The sequence below is a fragment of the Euprymna scolopes genome, chromosome 24, assembly GCF_053919585.1.
Source record: "Euprymna scolopes isolate OS-2025 chromosome 24, ASM5391958v1, whole genome shotgun sequence".
Lineage (NCBI taxonomy): Eukaryota > Metazoa > Mollusca > Cephalopoda > Sepiida > Sepiolidae > Euprymna > Euprymna scolopes.
In genome coordinates, this window is record NC_136505.1 from 58,900,304 (window position 1) to 58,918,321 (window position 18,018).

At 33.2% G+C, this 18,018-nt stretch overlaps 1 protein-coding gene across 5 annotated transcripts in view; it reads right to left on the reverse strand.

Annotated features, from left to right (window-relative positions):
- The window catches only part of LOC145246736 (sialin-like), a 254,509-nt gene that overhangs the window by 144,573 nt on the left and 91,918 nt on the right, over window positions 1-18,018 (reverse strand). For 2 of the 5 annotated variants that reach the window (XR_013863158.1, XM_080108495.1), the window contains exon 1: window positions 6,215-6,408. The exons of the other annotated variants lie outside the window; for them this stretch is intronic. The gene's annotated coding sequence lies outside the window, so the exon portion shown is untranslated. Of the gene's footprint in view, window positions 1-6,214; window positions 6,409-18,018 lie in introns of those variants that run through there. 5 annotated transcript variants of the gene reach the window in all.

Consider the following 18,018-nt stretch of genomic DNA (forward strand, 5'->3'; position numbering starts at 1 on the left):
CTCTTTCTCTAAAATTTGGCAATTAAAGTCATGCTGTGAAGTGTTTGCTCTTCGAAACAAATAAACATTGATTTAAAAAAAATCATTTTTATTTTGTTTCGCAATTTTTGATCGATAATTTGCATTAGCTAGGATATTTATCTCCCTTCCATGGCAGGACAATGTGACACAAGAGTCGGAAAGTGAGAGTTAAAGAGTCAGTGTCTTACAAGAAGAGCACTCTGGCCTGAAAAATAATGCCTGGGCAGCTCAATCGGCATTCCCAAAGTAGAAGCTCGTCATGCGATTAACAATAAAGTAACCCCTTCACAAAGAGTGAGATGGTAAAACCTGGGAGAGTGGAGTTCCTAGAACTGCGCAGGACCCAAAACATATTTTCGTCAACAAGCCATCTTAACAATAGCCTAGACTGTTAGCTTTGGCGTCAAAAGAACCCTATCCTTGGATAATCAATTGGATACTTCTGGCACCTGTTATCTTGGAGGATATTTTCACAACATTGTGGCCGATCTAACCTCCGCCTTTCTTCAGACGTATCTTGTCGAACTCAAGAACCCGTGGCGCAATAGATAAGAGTGCTAAGTGATAAGTTCTATGTGTCAATCTTCTAGAGCTTGAAAGTGTAATCCCCAATATGGGCGATACTAAAAATGCAATAAAAAATTACTTTAGACTTCTTCCGATCCATATTTGACGAAACGAGGGTAAGCTGCATTCGTGTATTAAAGAGTTCTGCTCCAAATTCCGCAAAAAATCCAAAATTTGACAAGATGTACTTTAAGTAAAAATTCCATTTCTTGTAAAGAAAATTTGGTTCAGTTGTTTCCACCCATAAATGTTGGTTCCAAACGTATCTACAACTTTTAGTAATTAAATTCACCAAGAAAAGAAAAAAAACAAAAAAAAAAAACAAAAAAAAAACAACAAAAAAAACAAACAAACTTGTGTTTATATTATATACCACATTGCTTCTAAACAGTTGATTTTTTTTATGTACTATACTTTTACTTGAGGCGACATTCACCGAAGATGTATTCAGCCGGCCCCTCTCAAACCACACAGCGTCTCGGATGAATGTAGACCACGCACAACGGTCCGTAGTGGTCAAGATATTGATGGGACCAGCGGCAATGTTTGACGTTTGTTCTGATTATATGCAACCACGTCTTTAGCTGGTCTCCCAGACGGCACCACCCACCTTGGAATGATTCTGGAGCAATTGCTGCGTGGGACGAAGTAAGTTGCGGTGCGCCGCTGGCCGAATTAGCAAAGTCTCATTTAAATCGCGTATCGCGTCCCGACTTGGATATTGCAGACGAAAATAGTACCAGTGAACCCGGAGAATTCGGCGGAGGTAGTATTGATCGAGCACTTCTAGTCTTTTGAGATCTGCAACTCTCATCGCTTAGGTTTTGCAGCCATAGAGAAGAATCGTTCGAAAAGTGCTTGGTAGATTCAGACTTTCGACCCAATTGTGATCTGGGATAAAGATCACAAATCGGGTTGTTTTTGTATGTACTAACGAGCCACTGCTCATCAAAGCCTAAAAGCCACTCGATGATAAAGGTTAATGATTTTGTTTGGATGGATAACAATGATTCAGACTGGACATAGTTTCATTATTTAGGAGGACAGCTCAACAAACATTTGTTTACATTGGACTAAAAAATGTTGTAATCAGTTGGGAAGCAGCCTCATGGTATTGTATTCTACATTCAGGTAGTTCTCGAAAAGAATTCCGCGATTGTTCATTTGAATGTACACTGAATTATCTCCCTTACCGTGAGGCATACATACACAAGACAGAAAGAAAGACAGAGAGAAATATTATGGTTTTAAACAAAATATTTTTCAGATGAAATAGAAAAAAAACCAAAAAAAACAAAAAAACGAGGGAAGCACCTAACGACATATACACGATTTGGTAAAGAAGGGTTTCTCTGCAATATATACCATATGTGTGGTGTTTTTTTATTTTGTTTGGAGAGGAAATTAAAAACAAATCCTTATAAGACCAAACTTTTTTTTTTCGAGTAAACTAATGGTGATATTTCTTTTATAATACTTTTCTTTTTTAAAACAATAATATCGTAGTATAAGCGTTCGCGCCAAATCTCCATAAGCAGCAAAGATATCTCGACGTAATTACACAAAATGTAGCTGCGCACTGCGCAGTGCACAGATTAAGTGTCGATCGATCTACCAACTCCCTGGTATATCTGTTGTCTTACAACACGCACACAACGCGAGCGAACACATCACCACTGACTCACCATAATCTCGAACAACGACTACATTGAAACGATTGTAAAGATATAAAGCCAATGACTGTATCAGACAGATAAGAGTCTGACTCAATAAACATCTCCGTTATTCGAGGATTATCAAGCGAGGATTTGCGGACCGGACGAAGGTCATTAATTAAGAAATAAGGAAAATTATATATGTAGACCCCTGTCAACCTAAATATTCAAACCATAATGAAAATAAACATCGAGAAATCAGAAAAAAACAAAACAAAAAAATCTGAAATAAAAACAAACAACGTCAAAATACTTAAAAGTGAAAAAAAAAAGAAAAAAAAATTCACCCGAAGTGAAATTATGACGTGTATGTTTGAAATTGTTATTGAAAATTATACCACAAATGAACCACACAAACAAAAAAACATATATACACAAGTACAAATAGGTGCAAGCATATACACTTGCGCACATATAGATGTGGTAACATCCACACATTCATGAAGGTATAAAATAGAAAGCTGGCTGATACAACATCGTCCCTTCGAATCTGACCCCCGCCTTCTGTCTATCGCCGGATCCAATTGGCTTTCAGTTTGTGTGTGTGTGTGTGTGTGTGTGTTTTTATAAATATTTTACGCAGAAATAAAAGGTGGTTGGGTTTTGATAATGCTTTTTTTCTGGTCACAGTATTCAAATTCTGCTGGATGGATCAGATCATAATACAACAGCAGTCCTATTGTTTAATTTGAAATCCTCATTAAAAATGGTCATTCGTAATCAGGTTCGCAGGCCGGTCAAAATGCCGTCGCGGACCAGATCCGACACGCTGGCCGTAGGTTGCAGTGTCAGAGAGGTACAACCCCGACCCTCCCCCTTTGCTGGGATATATGGAAGGTGTTCCCAAATTAACCATCTGTTTGGATGCTAATTCAATTTTAAAAAATAGATGTCAATTTTTGGGACACCATATCATTCAACCACGGTAGTGGTTGAATATATGCTTAAGTCCGAAATTGAATGAATCGAGATACATTCAAACCCCCACCACTAATTCCGTTCGCAACCAAATTTCAAACAGGTTATATAGTTGGATAGAACACCTCATTAGCTACATTTTGAAAAAAAATTTCGAAAATTGGTTCAGTAGAAAAAAAGTTACAAAATATGTGGGTTCACAAACAGGAGAGTAAGTACATAAGTGACTAACGCTTTTTTTTTTATTTTGCATAACTTTTTTTGTATATAAATATTTTTTACTGCGATTTTGCCATTATGACATGTTAGCGTAACGGTTAGAGTACCGGGGGGTGGTGGAAAGATTTTAGGTTCAATCCCGTGTATCGTTTTTTTTATAATTAAAAAACCGAACTTTTTTTTTTAATAACTAATTTTTTTTTAACTCTCCTTATGATTTTATAGCAAAAAATGGTGAATTTATCGATTAAAAATATTAGTGAATTCTATGATATACATATTCTTTGAATGAACTCAAATTTTTCGTTATCACATTTGATGAAAAATGTAGTCCCAATTTGGCAATGCGTCTGACCAATGATGCTTTTGAACCCGCGACCAGCACTGCGATGTCATCAGCAGCAGCCTGGGCATAAATATTCCTATTTTTAAACTCCTTTAAAAGAGGATTCAGCATACAGTTCCATAGTAAAGGTGATAAAATCCCACTTTGGGGGTTTCATTTAACTACTTCCCTTTTAACAGTTGCCCTCAGTAGTTCTACTTGAACTGTTCTGTGCCTCACCATATACTCAATCCATCGGATGAGTACTGGTGGCACATTGAGTTCTCGTAGCGACATGGACATACTACTGAAGGGTATGTTGTCAAAAGCTCCAACGATATCTAAAAAGACACCGAGTGTCATCTTTTTTGTTAGTTTACGCTCTATACAGATCACAAATTCATGAACCACAATCTCGGTAGAGACCCTGGCTCTGAACTACTGTGATTGAATGATAAATATTGCATAAATGTGTGTTTGAGAGCTAATTTTTTTTTTACAATCATTAATAAATATTATAAATTTATATATTAATACAATAGCAATGCCTGGAAAAATCATGGATTATATGGAAAAATGCGCGCATGAAAAGTAATATTCTTAAGATTTTATTAAACCTGGAAAAGTAAAGGACAAGAAATTCAACCTGGAAAAGTAAAGGACAAGAAATTCAACCTGGAAAAGTAAAGGACAAGAAATTCAACCTGGAAAAGTAAAGGACAAGAAATTCAACCTGGAAAAGTAAAGAACAAGATATTCTAGTAAAGTAAAAAATAAGAATTTTTTAGACTTAAAATATTGCAGCTAAAAATAAAATTTGAATATTGATAAATATTTTATTTATTATTTGCATATGTTGTTGTTTAATGTTGAGTTAGAAAGAATTAAATGATCCTAATTATGATATAATAAAATTATTAATTTTTATGTAAATTATAAAATTATTAATTCCATCTACTAACTAACTTACTAATGAATTAATTTTATTCAAACAATTTTCACTACATAAATATATGCAAATAATAGGGGGGAAATAAGTTCAATCCAGCGACTGACACCCTTTCTAATTCCACAATAAACAACAACATATGCAAATAAATAAAATATTTATCAATATTCAAATTTTATTTTTAGCTGCAATATTTTAAGTCTAAAAAATTCTTATTTTTTACTTTACTAGAATATCTTGTTCTTTACTTTTCCAGGTTGAATTTCTTGTCCTTTACTTTTCCAGGTTTAATAAAATCTTAAGAATATTACTTTTCATGCGCGCATTTTTCCATATAATATATATATATATATATATAAGGGTGCCTTACGTATTTTTCTTTTAATCATAAATAAGTCTTTCCTTCATGATTGCAATATTTAAATTTTGTACCCGCCTCAAAGAGTCATCGTATATATATATATATATAGGGTGACCCCCCCCAAAAAAACGGGCCCAACTCTAATTAGGCCCCGTTTCTTAGTGTGTTGTCCGAATGAAATGAAACTTTGGTCATAACTAGTTTATTATATTCAAAACATCGCATCAAAACACTAGGGTTTTTGGCCTTTTATTTCTCCTTTCTGCAGCATATGTTCTCGATGGCCTCCATTTAGCTTTTGGTCAGCCTGTGTGTGTGTATATATATATATATATATATATATATATATATATATATATATACATACATACATACATACACGTGTTGAGATATAAAATTTATAAATACACTTAGACGCGATGGACTCTAGAGCTATTTCAACTATCATACCATTAGAAATTTGCCGTATAATTAAAAATTTAATTGACGAAAATAAAAAGGAATGGGTAGAATCTGATTAAAAATAATTTAAAGATTCTTTTAAAAAACGGTGAAACGGAGCGAAGCGTCAAAGTTCTCCAAAGAGATTTACGCCTTTATACAATCCTTTTGCCTGTACAAGATATGTTTGTGTATAGCGATGGGGACAGATTCCAAAGACTTGGTAAAGTAGTTTTATTTTTTATAACATTTAAGTTATTCGTGGGCATTACAAAAATTTCAAGTTTGAATTGTGTTATCTCCATTAGTTTGAAATTGTTTTCAAAATAGTGACGTGAGACAGTTGTTCCTGTGTTACGAATAAAATTTGATTTTTTTTATTAAAAAAAAAAAAAAATAAATAAATAAAACTACTTGGTTAATTTACGTCATTTTTGGAATACGATGTTTTCTATCTTTCACAGGTACAGAATTTTTTTTTTTTCAATAAAGGCGGAATCCTGGATCAGCATAGAAACTTTTGAACTGTAGCATTTTATTTCCTTAATGACGGAATAAAAATTTCGAATAACGATCAATTGAATATTTTTTTTTTTTTTTTTTTTTACTTTTTACATTAGTAAAGAAGTAAAAGTTATCTGTGAAAGCACACGGAAAGCGACGATAAAAATAAAATAAAATAAAAACTAAAGTAATACTTAGGAGTTCCCAGTCGGTATTAAAAAATGATCTCATGAATCCAGACAGAAATGCAATTCAGCTGTCGGATGGGAACGGGTTATTTTGAGACGCTTTAAATATCATATGGTTGATTGGCTAAAACGTACAATTAGTCCAGAGGCGTTGATATCTCGATGATGGTACGTGTCTTGTCTCAACAAATGACAAGAATAGAGTAAAAAAACAAACAAAAAAACAAACAAAAAAACAAACAAAAAACAAAACAAAAAAAAAGCAAACAAACACATATTACATATCTATCGCAAACAAATGGATATTTTTTTTATTGATTGATCGATTTACATCCATACATTCTCACGTCTTACAAAAGGCGCAAAAAGTTGAATTTTAATTCATCGGTCTCCAGTCATTTCCTCCAGTTAAGACATCAAACAAATTTATGTCAGGTGCCTTTTTTAATTTTTTTTTTGTGTTAGTGACGAGGTTTCGCTTCCGTTAAAAGGTCTGTCTACACCCGCTCTGTGTCATCTTTATTGAACGTATAATTTACATATCTTGTCCTGATAGGTCTGCATACTTCAGAACTTCGTTTTTCTTTTCTTTGTGTCTAGCAAGCACCTAGTCAGATGGGTGGAAGTGGGCTTAATCGCAACGATCTCCAATAATTTCTTTCACGAGTGCAAGATGTGACACCAGACTGTATTTTCTTTCATTTTTTTTTTTTTTTTTTTTAATGGAAATTGCTCCCGACAAGGCATGTCGTCACTTGATGTAAAATAAACAAACGAAGTAAAAAAAAAAAAAAAAAAAAAAAACATATCATCCAACGATAAGTACGAGATAGAAGGATTCTTATTCAGAAAACAAACATCACGCACGGAATGCGAGGACTAAAAGACAAAATCAGAGAAGCAAGAATTACGAGGCCGACAAAAGTGCTGGGATGGGGCATCCTAGAGAATGTCAAACATTCACCTGCTATTTCCGAGACTCCAACCGGGAGATTAAAAATCTTTAATAAAATGTTGATCGCCCCCTTTTAAGCGCAATTGTTTGGATCTCTCTGGCACTTGGTTCTCAGGGTATATTCACCAAGATCTTTTGGTAATGTACGTAACATCTAAGAGAGATCGATTTTGCAAAAACTAACTTGAAAGCGCCCTCGGAATTCACTTACAATTAAGGGCGCCTCAAGCCATTTCACCCTTTCAAGAGGTACTAACTGGTTATAATTAATCAGATTCTATATGCAAATAGATAAATAAAATCAAATAAAAATAAAGTGTTTTTTAAATCTATATAAAGTTAGATATGTGCATATGCTTATATTTTCTGTACAGGAGTCATTGCTAAATTAACGATGGTTATGAATTTTGGTACATAGGTATTGGATTTAAGTGTGAGCAATGTGGGTTATATTTATTTTAATTTAGTTTTATGCAAAGGATGATCGTTTTTGTGAAAAATCAGGTAATTTTGAATTGTGAAATTTTAAAGAGTTCTTAGAAATCAATTGGTAAATATTCCCTAAATTTCACTTTCATTTGATTTTAGGAGACAATAGCAGACAGGCCCGGCGTTGCCCGGGGTTAAATGATGATCAACGAATGTTTCACATTCCCATATTTTTATTGGTATCAATATCGATGAAATATTGAATTTCTCAACCAAATGGATCGATTACCTGTTCTAGTCGGGGATCCACCGCGATACACCGGGAGGAAACTTCACATACCTCCCCGCAGTGACTTAGTAAACAATACATTGTAGTCTACATTGCACTGTAGAGAACCTATTGATTTTTATAAAATTACAGTTATATATAATGGCTTGAATCTGAGTTTAAAATGCAAAAATTAAGTATCATACTTCAATTGCGTTCTAAACAGAAACATTCATATCGAACGCGCCCCAGTCATATCAAAAAACCTATTGTTGATTTTATATGCCTGGTCTTACTGCTTGTACAGTGATAATGGCTTGAGTTTAAAATGAAAAAGTCAAGTATCATGGTGCAATTGTGCTTTAAACAGAAACATTCATTTCGAATGCACCCCTATTATACCAAAGAACCTACTGTTGACTTTATATGTTGGGCCTTTCGACTTGTGTAGCAATAAAACTTCTCAAATGCACTTGTGATGTTAGGCTGTGTAAGGTGTTAACTTTGGTCAAAATCACTTGTTCCTTCTTTCATCGGATTTTTTCAATTATCGATACTTATTGAAGACATTTTGATACGAAAATTACATAACACCGACAGGTACATAAAGTACCTTCGTTTGAAGTTCCATAAAAATCGACACGGCCCTTTTTGAGTCCATAGCGAGAGAGCGAGCACACGCGAGCACACGCACACACACACACGCGCGAGCACACGCACACACACACACGCGAGCACACACACACACACACACACGCGAGCACACACACACACACACACACACACACTTCATTTTATATAATAGAGATAATATAGACTTTTCATTTGAAAATTCAAATATTTCAGATTTGCATAAAATTTGTACCATAACTAATTAAGATTTTCTGGATTGCAATTTCTTAAGTTCCCCTCAGCTTAAGAATTTTCTAGACTCAAAATCATGTAATGTACCTATCTACTTATCTCCCCACGAGTGCAGAGTAAGACACAAAATCGGTTTTTAATGTTGGGAAAATCCTGCCCACTTTGGATTAGAACAAACGAAAAAAATTGCCTCAGTCTAGAAGATTTTATCTTTCACTGACCGAGGGCATAATGAATCAAGTGCAGCATCAGAACTGATCCTACACTTTGCTCCTAGCTACAAGACCAACTATTATTTTTATTTACTGCCCTCCCACCGCCAGAAGATGCGGCACAGGGTCTGAAGGTGGTTGAAAATTAAACCAGATAACCTAAAAGAGAAGCGTTCTAGCCTATTGCAAGAGTGTCCTCGTTGGCATTCCTCGGCAGGGGTGGGGGTGCTTCATGCAGTAAGCAATAAATTTACTCTACTCGAAAGACGTGGGGGGGACGGCTTGGAAGGTGGACCGACTAGAACTGCAGAAGACCAGCAACAAATTCAGTCATCAAAGGAAAATGCATTTCAATGATGGTCTATACTCTGCTGGCTTTTGTGCTGAGAGAAACCCCGCGGTTGAAATCTGAAAACAAAAGGCCAAATACTTTTTTTTTTTTTTTAATTAAACTTAGATCTTATAAGATTTAGTAGCATTAATTTTAATCTTTGTGATAGGACATAAGTGATGTAAAGTTGTTCCTTATGCGGAATTAATTTTACCTCACCTGAGACGGGTATTATTGTAGTAAATATGTATAAATAAAGTAGACTTTTTAGTTAAAAAACGGGCAAATATAGCCCGTTGACAGGGAATCGGTGCTTTATGTCATTAATGGTAAAATAAAGTTGAAGTTGTACTCATTTTGTTGCACTAAATACTAGCCCTAATTAATCCCTAACTGTGCGCCGAACGGATACCATAATACTTAGTTCATTGCACCTTATAACAGTTCCATACAAAATTTAATGTAGATATTGATTTGCACACACAAGCCTACATGTATATATTTCTTTGGCGTTGCTGTCTGAAACAGGCATATAAAACTGTCTCCTCCCGGCTATAGGACTCGATTTGTATTATGAAGGACGTAAAAGTTGAACATACTAAGTAAAAATGTTTTTTTTTTTTAATTTCCAAACAAATTCAAATATCAAAATTGTAAGCATTTGCATTAAAAAAAAAAAAAAAAAATCCTCTTTGTAGACTACTGTCTGTTTTTGTGTTTTGTTTTAAACACGGTTAGAAGTTTAAAATTTTGAACCCTCTATAATTTAAAAAAAATATTTGCAAAACTCTTGATATTTTCTTATTAAATTTTTGAAGGATTAAAAAATTAAAATGTTTTTAAGTAAAAAAAATAATTTGATTTTAGCTGAAACCGAATTAAAGTGGACTAATCAACTATTATTACTGTAATTATTTTTCTGTGCTTAAAAAGTTTAAAATTGTTACGTTTTCTTTGAAATTATTCAAACAATTTTTTTAAAATATCTATGAAAATTCCGATATATTTAGTAAATATAAGGCCTTTTTACTTTAAATAATGGGTTTAAAATTTAAAATATTTCGAAAATTGCCATATTTAAATAATTTCTATTTTATTTATTTAAATAAAATATCTTAGGTTACTGAATTTATTTTCAAAGTGTAGACTAAATTGATAGTAGTTGTAGCTAGACGATTGTCAAAGCTCATTACTACCTGAAAAATGCATCTTGAACTTTAAAAAAAAAAAAAAAAAATAAAACCAGCTAAGACAATTTTAAAATCATAAGCAGTTTAAGAATACACTTAAATTTTTTGACCAAAGCTGTTTAACCCCCCCCCTGAAAAATTGAATTTTATCACCAAATTCAAAAGTCAATTCCAAAGTCTAAATTAAAAAAATACTTACCCGCCAAAAATCAATGACTAATAGCTCAACGTTTAATAAAAAAAAAAAAAAATTGTAATGGACTTAATATTTCATAAACTTTCTAACAAAATAATTTTTGATAGGGACAAATAAGTTTTCACCGCATTCCTAAAGAGAGATAATCCTCTAAATTCAACATAACTGTATAACTTTCAGTTTAAATAAAGGATGGTGGCACTCACACGATAAAAATATCATTTTACAGAGTTAAAAACTACAAAAGGAAACCAGTTAATTCTAGTAGTTAGGCGTACCCATAAACAACATTTATGCTAAATTATTTAGCTTAGAAGTTTTGTTACTTTTTATAAGACTTGCCCGAAAATTATCTTCTCCCACTTTTACTGCGCCAAAACGTACCAAACCCCTGCCAAGGAGTTGTGGAAGAAAGGAAGATCATTTGTGTGGGCCGTAAGTGCGTCTACGATGGGCCACGTGTTTGAGATGCCTGGTCTAAAGTCTATTACGTGTCTTATGTAAAAGCCCGTGTTTACAAATTTGGGGGAAAAGAACTACTACGGCTTCGCCTCTTTTAATACGATCGCGAATTTCAGCATTTGTTCTATTCGGACTGTATTGGCGTTAACGACGAAATGTTTTATTCGCGTTAAATAATTCGAAAGATGCTGAAGAATAAGAATAGACTGGTCTACACTGATATAGTAGGGGTGATGGGTTAAGCCTATTTACGACTGCAGTAATCTATTACTACAGAGACGTGATGGCTTTTTAGTGGAATGACTTATAACTAGGGCTGTGACAACAGCATATTCTTTACATTGCTTTTAATCTCTAGTATATATCAGAAACAGTTAGATACAATTAATCAACCGAGAACCACATCACTCTATATAAAATCATATAAGATATCAATGGATATATACCCGAGAGTCTAAACAAGGAAAAGAATATGCTGTTGTCCTAGCCCTACTTTATAGCTATAAACATGCAAACAAGCAATCGTGACCACACAGTGCTCTTTAAAATACATATTGACCTGTTTAGCCACTGTTACATAACGAACGTTGTTTTAATGGTAAAGTTTGTTTGATACTTTCAATGAATGTAGGAAAATCTATTAAACCACGTGACTTCCAGACGGAAATTTTCTGTTTTATTGGGTTGATGAGACGTTATGCAGGAAATTCATGTCCGAAATATCGTCTTCAATGAGATAGTCTGTGCACACAATGCAACTGTGTGTAGAGAAGCGAGTTAGTCGTCTGTCCGTTTTATTTCTCTCGTTCTCGCGGAGAAAGTAACCAGTCGCTCTGATGTTTTTTGTAACCGTCTTTCTCTTTGTAATAAATCTCGATTAAAAATTAAACATTGGCGTTCGAGTGATTGTATCCTCAGTCGAGCAAATACTTGAGTTCCTGACGACGACACGGGTGTATAATTATTTATACAAGCGCTAGTAATTAAAAATACAAAACTTTCGGGCGTAAAATCAAGATAAGATTGAGATACAGCTCTCAAAAACAAGACGTCATGGATAAGAAAAAAATTGGCCCTAGCTGTAAAGAATTTTTCCTTCTTGGAAAGAGACCAGAACAGATACTATACTTTTATTTGAGCCCGAATATAGGAAAATGCAATTTTCAGGATCTCTCCATATTTTTTTCTTGCAACTTCCATTTTCATATTATGTTTATTAAATATTCTAACCTTTCAAGTGATTCGCTTTTGTCTTTGCTCTATCCAATTTGCAAGCTAATTATGTTCCGACTAGCAAGACTGGTGGAAATTCTATGCTTAATTAAAGAAAATATCTTTTAATAGGACCATGTTATCTACTTAATGTCAAAAGCGTATACAATGAGCATTTTATCGTAAAATAATATTAAAACAAATATTTCACGTTATTATTCTCATGGTCTTTCTCTTACTGTCGACGCATGTAACGCAGGCCAGCTGATGCCCCTTTCACATGGATCGACACGAGTGAACCTTTCTGGTCCGCCTTGTCCATCTCATCTAGGAATTTGTTGTGACGCTGTTGCTGATATGAGAACTAACTAAAACACAACGACGTTCGAACGAAACGTACACGTGATAATAATACAGAATTAATAATACAGACCAGCGCACCTTGTTGCAATTCCAGTTGCTTTTTTTCTATAAAATTATGTCGTTTAAAAAGTTAAAGTTACATTTTATAGCAAATGTGCAAGTAAAAAAGAAATTAAACTTTTTTTTAACGCATTAAGTCCAAGAGTATCTAATTTTATTTTACTATTGAGTTGAAACTTTAATGACTAAAATTGGTTTAGAAGACCCGAATTGAAAAGGAAAAAATATTTATTTTATTTAAAAAGCGAAATATTGACTTCTATAAATATAACACTGTGTACAGGTGATATATTTTAAAAGCAAGAGCATCACGTGTAGGGTTGCATTGCCCATCTGGCAATAAATAGCGGCTCGTTATTGCAAACCATATTTCTATAAGGTTTTACATCAAACAACTAGAATTTTACCAATTTCACAAGAATGTTTAAGAGAGTTGCAAGAACTTTGTAAGAGAAGTTAGGATATATAGATTAATGTTATCATTTCTTCAACGTAATTATGCAGTGAGCAGTACTACTATCTATCCATCTATCTATCTCTATATCTATATCTATATATGTATATAAAGAGAGAGATAGAGAGAGAAAGGAAGAGAGAGAGAAAGGAAGAGAGAGAGAAAGAGAGAGAGAGAGAGAGAGAGAGAGAGAGAGAGAGAGAGAGAGAGAGAGAGAGATGAATAAAAAAAATCAAAGATAGCGTAATTATTACAAAATACAATTGTAACTACTCTTCCGCTTTATTCATAGTCTTTAATTTTCTTTTAAAGTTGATAACTCAGACTCAGGGCATAAAGGAGAAAAAAATGACATAATAATTAAATGATTCGTTCTGCGGTACGAAACAGGTGATGGCAAGAATTGAACATTTTAACATTCTAAAAAAAATAAATAAAATAAATAAATAAACGGTAAGATGGACAATGTTTTGGAATTTGGAACATAAACTTTTTGTCATTTATTTATATAAGCTGTTTAGCAACATCAAGCTTTATAAATTAAAGGACTGTATAAATAAAAAGTGAACTATAATTAAATAAGCATATTTTCCACACACAAGTTATATTTAAAAATTTTTGAAATACTACTATATATTAGGTACAATATAATAATCAATATAGAATTGGTTTTATAATAATTAATACGAAATCTGCATAAATTAAATATCCTATTTAAGCGTATTGTATGTTATTATAATATAAAATTTTAAAAGAAATTATTTGGTTCTTATCTATGGAACAATGGAACCTAATGGATTAAACCAACTGGTTAGTTGGTTGTTTTTGTTTTACGGCATATCAACCCTTTTCAGGTTATTTAATGCCGAATCCGGTGATTTTGAAGAAAATTTTTTTAATAGAATATATTTGTTTTTTGCAAGTCAGTTTCTATTTAACCCATAGTTGGGACCCTAACAGGTACTACCACTCCGGATCAGAGTGGACCTGGGAGCAATGACAATTAAAGGGTGGCTCCACACTCCCCTGAGCCCGCAAGCTGGGGCCTCACCATCGGATATAGTTTAAGGTCATATCCAGGCCCTAAACCAACTGGCTTTACCGGCTCTTGCACTGTTTGGTTTGAAACAAAAATTTTACATATGTTTCTGAATTTCTGAGATGAGAACTGATAATTTGTAATAAGTGTGGGTGATTTCACTTTCCAGCAAAGGTATGCACATCATAACGATTTGTCTTTGTCTTTGTTTTTGTTTCATTGGAGATATTCTGGACAAACAGGAAATATATATAATATAACAAATAACTTTTACAACACACAAGAAAGTTTAATTTTCTATCAACTTGCATAGTTTTAGAATTCTAAAACCTTTTGTAATTTTTTTTTTTTTGCATTTAAAAAATTCTTATTGGAGCCTTTTGTAATTTTTTTTTTTTGCATTTAAAAAATTCTTATTGGAGCCTTTTGTAATTTTTTTTTTTTTTTGCATTTAAAAAATTCTTATTGGAGCCTCGAAGGCTCGTACACAATAAAATAGCCGAGGAAGAAGTGTAAAAATTCCCTATATATCACGCGCCAAGTCTATATACCAAATATTGACAGAGTAGTTTGGTAGAATCGTTCCTTACACAGACAGACAGACAAGGTACAAGGTTAATTTTAATAAAAATAATGAAAATAGATCAGCGAGGGATGATCGATGAGTAAAAAAATCCTCAATAATGGCTAAAATGGCAGAATTCGAGTAGAAGTTAAATTTTTTAAAGATAAAAATTATTTTTTTTACACAGGCATCACCAAATTATCAAGGCTAAGAGGCCACTCGAGGATAAGGGTTAAAGAGTGTACAGTAGAAATTGGACGGTAAATTTGTTAACTTATATGGAACGGCTTATCAAGAACTTGTTTACGTTAGACTTGAAGACAACCATATTGTAGTCAGCTGGAAAACAGGAAAATGGAAGACAATTCAATAGGTATGCAGTTCTAAGAAAGAAGCTTTGTTCATGGAATCTACGTTTAGGTTTAGGCACAGATAAAGAGTGGGGGGAAATTATTGATAGTGTTTTCAGCTAGACGAGTGTTTCTTGTGAAAGTTTGGCGAGGAGGGACCATAGATTGAAGCTCAGTTGAACACTTTCCATGAAAATAACGATATATCAGAGACAAACTCGCAACATCTCTTCTGTGAGATAGAGGTTGCAGGGAAGAGAAAAAGACATCTCCTACGAGGCTACGAAGTCTATTTTGAACTCTATCAAGGTAGGACAAGTCCTTTCTAGCAGCTCCTGCCCAGATGTGGCAACAGTATTCCATCCTTGGACGTACCTGGTTCTTATATAGATAGAGAATTGCATCAGCAGTGAGATATCTACCGGATCGATAGAAAGATCCCACCATTTTTTCCAGCAGCCTTGGCAACAGATTTGATGTACGTGTTTTATTTAAGATTAGAAGTAACAGTCAAGGAGTTTTTCCGGAAAATCCGTTCTGTTACATTTTACTCATATCATGTTTAATGTTTGTGCAAAATTTCAAAAAATTGCAAGGCGTAGTTATTGAGAAAAGTGCGGACAGAAAAACGGACAAGGGTGAATTTACAGGTCAACCCTCCTTTTATCGGGGGACTAATAAAATCTTCATTGTATACAAATATTTCAAGTAAATAAGCACTACATTCTTATGAGAACAAAATCGGTGTACTTAAGTTAATGAATCTTAAATTAAATTAATTAAAAAATGCGGAATCCAAGTTATAATCTTGGTACTCGTACAGTTTAATCAAGACATTAAAAAAATGAAAATATCGAAAAAGGTTTAAATTGTATGTATCCGTAATGGAACGAAGTTCTCCGACAAAAAATTCACTTAATTTCATCAAGTAGTTTTTTTTTTTACAGCGGAAAAACACGTTTTTATGAGAGCGCGTTGGATTAAAAAAAAAAAAAAAAATTGTTTGAATTTTAGAAACACCGCGGGAGATAACTCCAGTTAAAGCGCCGACACCCCTCCCCATCTTTAATACTAGCTTTTCTTCCTAAACATCGAAGCTTTTGCTCGGTATCATAACACATTGCTGTAAAAAAAAAAAAAAAAAAAAAAAAAAAAATACGATGAAATTAAGTGAATTTTTTTTTTCGGAGAACTTCATTCCACGACGGATACATACAATTTTAACTTTTTTCGATATTTTCATTTTTTTAATGTTTTGGTTAAACTGGACAAGTACCCAATTTCTCTTGAAATTTAAAATAAAATTGACGTTTCAACAATTTAGGCCTATATAGAAATATTGCGCGTCGGTTGTTTGTTGTGATGGAGCGAAAACACATTTCTCTAACTAAACTCGCTTTTAAGGAATTAAGCAAATCTTTTTAGTTTTTTTTTTTTTAATTCAATATTTTAAGACTACTTTACTGATAATCTTTGAAATTATTCCAGGTAATCAATATTTATCTTTCAAGGGAAATTTCAAATTAATTTATATAAGTTTCAAATTTAACTGAATTTTCGAAGCCGCCGTGAAAACATTTACATTACAACTTTTTTTTATGTGTAAAAATAACTTTCCTTTTGGAGATTAACTTTAGGCTTTAATCCTTCAAACACAATAAAAAAGTAATCGAAAATTCACAAAAAAATTATGATACGGCGGCTTTCATAACTGCACATACTTAATAACTGCCATATATTACACTTGTGATTTCATACATAAGCGTCGTTTATTCAAACATTTAATATAGGAAACTAGACGGGGGTGGGAGATCGGCTTTGCCCGGTCGTAAAATACTCTTAAATATATTATAATTTGTCGTATGTATTATTATAGGATCGTGATTTCAAAAGTAAAATATATATATATTTGGGTGCCATCAGCTAGAATCGAAACCGAAAGTAAAACTGCAGCATTCCAAGCTAGCGACGTTACCACTGCACCAACGTTACACTTATATGAACTAAGTATAAAATAAACTAAGATGAATGTAAAAAATGTATAACGATTTTTTCAATTTTGACCCCTTTTGTGATCCCTTAAAAACTATTTTAAGCGGCTAAAGACCCATAAAAGAACGATCCATAAAAAATCCAATCATTTGAAGCCTCTAGCGCATCTCTGCGACTTTTAGTTTCGGACGAGATAGAGTTTGAAAATATGGAGACAGACAGACAGATGGACAAACAGGAAAACATGGAAAGACAGACGGACAAAGAGGAAAAACATGGAAATACAATAAATAAAATTGTAAAAATGTATCTAACCCAAATTTAACCTAACGATTGAAATTAATCGGGCCAGTAAACGCAAAAGTACTAAAATGAACTGTATTGTATTTAATTATTAATAAATAATTATTTTGGATTTTCATGTTTTCAATAAATAAGTTTATTGTCAGTTAATTGTTTTATATATTAGATAATTGAAATCAAAACAAAAATAAATGGCCAATTTTCAACAACTGCAGATTGATGAATCTGAAATTAATAAATTAATCGACAATGATGTATACTATGATTTGTATCGTCTGCAGTAAAAACCATAATACAAGTCTTAGCATCATAAAAACTACTTGTCGGTGACAATTTTAAATGTGGTATTGGTCTGAGATCAGAATACGCGTAAAAATCAACTCTTGAAAGGGTTTAATTGGCACACATCGGCACTTTGACTAATTATTCTAATAAGAGTTCACTTAAAATGACGGAAATGTTTAACGTTTAATAAAATGATTCAATAAAAGAACAGGGGAACCCGACGTTCGTCGATCGCAAAATCGGAAAACTTGAAGATTAGCGGCAATTTCTTTCCTTTTTT